This window comes from Rhincodon typus, chromosome 8, assembly GCF_021869965.1.
Source record: "Rhincodon typus isolate 14 chromosome 8, sRhiTyp1.1, whole genome shotgun sequence".
In the NCBI taxonomy this organism is placed as follows: domain Eukaryota; kingdom Metazoa; phylum Chordata; class Chondrichthyes; order Orectolobiformes; family Rhincodontidae; genus Rhincodon; species Rhincodon typus.
In genome coordinates, this window is record NC_063339.1 from 93800356 (window position 1) to 93805561 (window position 5206).

The 5206-nt window shown below is 45.5% G+C and overlaps 1 non-coding gene across 1 annotated transcript; it reads left to right on the forward strand.

Annotated features, from left to right (window-relative positions):
• The first annotated feature begins 4910 nt into the window (after positions 1–4910).
• trnad-guc lies at positions 4911–4982 on the forward strand. The gene has a single exon. It is a non-coding gene; the product is annotated as a tRNA-Asp (tRNA).
• The last annotated feature ends 224 nt before the right edge of the window (positions 4983–5206 follow it).

A 5206-nucleotide genomic window follows, 5' to 3' on the forward strand; every position in this document is an offset into this window, starting at 1 on the left:
GCACTATCCCCTGAGTCCTTGACGTTTTGTAGAAAACTATCAATCTTCGCCTTCAACATTCTGAATCATGGAATCTCCATTAAGTTAAAAGTTCAGCTCACGCTGAGTCCCCGCATCTCAGTTCACTGTTCAGCAAGAATTCCTGTTGTGTAACTGGTACTGCTCTTAACATACCTTCAGCCACTCTACACATTGCCTTGGTGAACCATGTATTGCTCTGTCACGCTGCTACTCTGTGTTGTGGTTGTCGGGGTTTTGTTCGAATCCAAGTCATGGCAGTGGGTGTTTGTCGCTTTTTTTAGGCCTTGTGACAGGTGCTACAGAAATGCAGCAAAATGTCAAACATTTTTACTTGAAAATATTCCCCGAACTGATGATTTTCTTCCCTCAAACACTCGTTATTTTGCGTATCTACGTATCTATGTATCAGAATTCAAGCCCAGTTCTTGAAGATTTCTGTCCCTCCCACAATCACCAAACCTCCTTCACATTCCTCGGTTCACTTCACTGAGGCACTGCGCAATCTAACATTCATTTTTACATTGACACCTTTCAGTCTGTCCTGTTACTTCGACTGTCACTGAATGAACGTGCTCCAGACTTACCAACGGGACCTTCAAACCAGTCGATCCAATGAGATACTGCGGTTGTGAGACCAAACATCATGGAGCTGCTTTTTCCTGACATGCACCAGTGATTACTGGAGTATCAGACTCAGGAAAAGGACACAGTACAGCATTGATCAAAAGAGACTTTGATGAAATAGACCATTTTCTGTGATTTTCTGCATCATTTACTTCATTTGTTCTTTCGGCTATAGCTGGCGTATTATGTACAGTTCTGTAATTCACATTATAGCAGGGATGTGATAGCACGAGAAACGATGCAGAAGAGGTTTACCAGAATATGTTCTGGGCTGAAGAGTTTCAGTTATGAAGAGAGATTGAACAATCTTGGATAACAAGGTGTGGAGCTGGATGCACACAGCAGGCCAAGCAGCATCATAGGAGCAGGAAAGCTGACGTTTCGGGCCTCGACCCTTCATCAGAAATGGGAGAGGGGAAGGGGGTTCTGAAATAAATAGGGAGAGAGAGGGAGGCAGATAGAAGGTGGATAGAGGAGAAGATAGGTGGAGAGGAAACAGACAGGTCAAAGAGGCGGGGATGGAGCCAGTAAAGGTGAGTGTAGTTGGGGAGTTAGGGAGGGGATAGGTCAATCCAGGGAGGATGGACAGGTCAAGGGGGCGGGATGAGGTCAGTAGGTAGGGGATGGGCGTGCGGCTTGAGGTGGGAGGAGGGGATAGGTGGGAGGAAGAACAGGTGAAGGAGGCGGGGACGAGCTGGGCTGGTTTTGGGATACGGTAGGGGGAGGGGAGATTTTGAAGCTTGTGAAATCCCTATGATGCTGCTTGGCCTGCTGTGTTTATCCAGCTCTACACCTTGTTATCTCAGATTCTCCAGCATCTGCAGTTCCTACTATCTCTTGAACAATCTTGGTTTGTTTTCCTTAGAGCAGAGAAGATTACAGGAGACAAGATTGAGCTGTCCAAAATAAGTAGGGATATTCATAGGGTAGACTGAAAGAAACGTTTCCTCTTGGTGGAGGAATAAATCACGAGGGGGGCATAGATTTAAAGTAAGACAGAGGAAGGTTTGAGTAAATGGACGGAAAACCTTTTTCAGCCAGTGCGTGTTTGGAATCTGGAAGCCAGTGCCTGTAAGTGCCACTAGAGGCAGATATCCTAATAACTTGAAGAAATATTCAAAGGTAAATTTGTGATGCTAAGGCATACAAGGCTATGGGCCAAGCGATGGAAAATAGAATTAGGATAGTAAAGCAGTTTTATTTGCCGAGTGCACGATTAGGGGTCTCAAGGTGTGGGGGTAAGGGCGCCATGAGCCATCCTCGGTAATGTAGTGATTAGTCTTCTCGCCCGTCACGCGGGACACCGGGTTTCAATTCGCTGCCGGGGAGGCGCCAATCATTTTGGATTCAAAATTGGGTGATGTCTGTGTGGAGTTTGTGCCTCCCCCCTGGTCTCCGTTGAGGTTTCTTCTCACAGGCGAAACATATGCAGGTTAGGTGAATTGGCCATTGGAAATTGCACGTCTTGTGCACTGATGTGCAGACCGGATAGTTCAGCGTTGGAAAATGCAAGTTTACAGAAAGCTCTTCTCGGGTCTGAGGAACGGTCACCGGACCCGAAACGTTAACTAAAATGTTTTCTTCACATATGCTGCCGGAACTGCTGAGCTTTTCCAGCAACTTTGTTTTTCTTCGAGGGTCGGTGCAGCATCAATGGGCCGAATGGTCTCTGTCCATATGTTGGTTTTCTATGATCTCTGACTCTATGCATTTTTGTCTCATTTTGGATTTTGAACTTGTCTGCACCAAAATGTGCGGCTCATTAACATCGGTTCAGAAGAGAGGTGGTCTCAATAAGACTTCTTGGAACTACACTGTGCACTGTGCTCGAGTGTGGAAATCAATTCCTCACAGACAATTTTACATCCACACTGTCACGGGGCTTTTCATTCCGTAACATGACCCACACTACGCCAACGTCATCATGATTTCTTTGTTAAAGAACACAGCTATTTACTTACATCTCTCAAAGAAGAGTGAAATTAGCGTCAGTGCACCTCACTAATCGGATACAAAATTGCAGCAAGAAACAACGGACTCGCGTTTGTGGGTGTTTTTGTCTTTGATAATCTGTTTGTTGTGTTGTTTCACAAGGCTCGGTGCGAGGTCGCTTTGTATAGACTTTGGAGCAGGAAGAGGCCAGTCGGTCTTCCAGCCTGCTCCTCTATTCAATATGATCATAGGGATCACCCAACTCAGTACTCTGTTTCACTTTTCACCCCAGATCCTTTTGACCCTTGAACCCGAAGAACCATGACTGACTCCTTCTTATAAAACTAATCAATGTCTTAGCTTCAAATGTTTTGTGTAACACAAAATTCTTCAGGCTCATTGCTTTCTGGTGATGATATTCTCTCACCTCAGACCTAACTGGCTTGCAGCTTATCCTCAAACTGTGATCTCTGGTTATGGACTCTCCAGTTATCGGGAACACATATCGAAATTCTCTGCGCTATACAATCTCATTCGCACAGCAAGAAAGGAATTCGCTGTTTCGCCTCTCACAGCCGAATCGGTTTACCCAATATCTTGCTCAGCTCCCTGCTTCCAGTAAACACTTCAATCAGGAACAAATCTATCAAATGCTTTGCATTGCGATAAGGACTGGCGCTGCAAACTTGCAGAAGTCACGTCTTTCCACTCTCACGATCTCCCCAGGAGCTGATACAAGTGGGATGGACGGATTTGTTTTCTCCTCCACTCACTCACTTGGCGACAACTTTCTAACTGCTCAATGAGATAAATCTAATTCTTTTCGATCATTGGAACCCCTTGTATAATATGCACTCAGCAAATCGAATACTACGAAACAGATAAACAGCCCTTCCCGGAATTTATCACAGCGCTGTGTCAGCGATATGGGATAGATCATCGAGCTAAAACATCGTCCGCGTTTGTCTCTCCTCAGATCATCCTTCTCCTGCTGAAAAATTATGCTTTTCGGTTGATAATTGAGGTATTTCCCGCGGGTACTGATCATTATCCAAATAGAGAGACTGGTCTGGTGCAAGAAATTCTGTTTTGCTCAACGACATTTTCCCACAGCCTGATGCACCAAAAATCTCTGCTCCATGTCAATAAAAGCTGCTCCGGGTGAGATTGGAGCTCACGGGCTCGGCATTTCACGCGCCTCGACACCGTCATAGAAGGACCGCGCGCTCAATGATTGTGTCTTTTATTCCTTGTGACACGTGCTACAGAAATGCGGCAAAATATCAAACATTTTTATGAAAATATTCTCCCAGGTGATGATTTTTTCAATTCAAACCCTCGCTGTTTCACGTATCTGCGTTTGGTTTATCAGAATTCAAACACAGCTCTTGGAGATTTCTCTGCGCTCCACAATGACCAACCGTCCTTTACCTTCCTCGGTTCACTTCACCGAGGCACTGCGCAATCTAACGCTCATTTTTACATTGACACCGTTCAGTCTGTCCTGCTACGGTCACTGTCGCTGAGTGAACGTGCTCCAGACTTATCAACGAAACCTTGAAACCAGTCGATCCACTTAGATACTGCGGTTGTGAGACCAAATTTTCATGTAATAGCTTTTTCCTAACATGCACCAGTGACTATTGGAGCATCAGAATCAGGAAAAGGACAAGGACAACATTGATCAAAAGAGACTCCGATGGAAAGACCATTTTCTGTGGTTTTCTGTGTCATTTAATTCATTTGTTCATTCGCCTATAGCTAGAGTATAGTGTGCAGTTCTGCAATTCACATTACAGCAGGGATGTGATAGCACTGGAAACGATGCGGAAGAGATTTACCAGGATATGGTCTGGGATGAAGAGTTTCAGTTATGAAGAGAGATTGGACAGACTGGATTTGTTTTCCTTAGAGCAGAGGAGATTTACAGAAGGCAAGATTGAGACGTACAAAACAATTGGCCTGTTGTGTTCATCCAGCTCTGCACCTTGTTGTCCGGGATATTGATAGAGTAGACTGAAAGAAACGTTTCCTCTTGATGGCGAGATCGATGAAAAGAGGGGAATAGGTTTAAAGTAAGATGTCGGAAGGTTTGAGTAGATGGGCGGAAAATGTTTTTCAGCCAGTGGGTGTTTGGAATCTGGAAGCCAGTGCCTATGTGTTCTAGAGGCAGACATCCGATTAACTGTAAGAAGCATTCAGACGTAAATTTGTGATGCTAAGGCATACAAGGCTATGTGCCAAGCAATGGGAAATAGAAATCGGCTTGCAAAGCAGTTTTATTTTCCTAGTGCACGCGTAGTGGCCCCGAGGGCAGGGGCAATCCCGTGCCGTCCTCGGTAGTATAGTGGTTAGTATCCCCGCCTGTCACGCGGGAGACCGGGGTTCAATTCCCCGCCGGGGAGGCTACAAGCCTTTTTTGATTCAACCTTGGGTGATTGCTGTGTGGAGTTTGTGCCTTCTCCCCTGGTCTCCGTTGAGCTTCCTTCTCACAGGCGAAACATCTGCTGGTTTGGTGAATTGGCTGTCGGAAATTGCCAGTGATGTTCAGCCGTGGGAAATGCCGGTTTACGGAAAGCTCTTCTCGGATCTGGGGATGTGTCACTGGACCCGAAACGTTAACTAAACT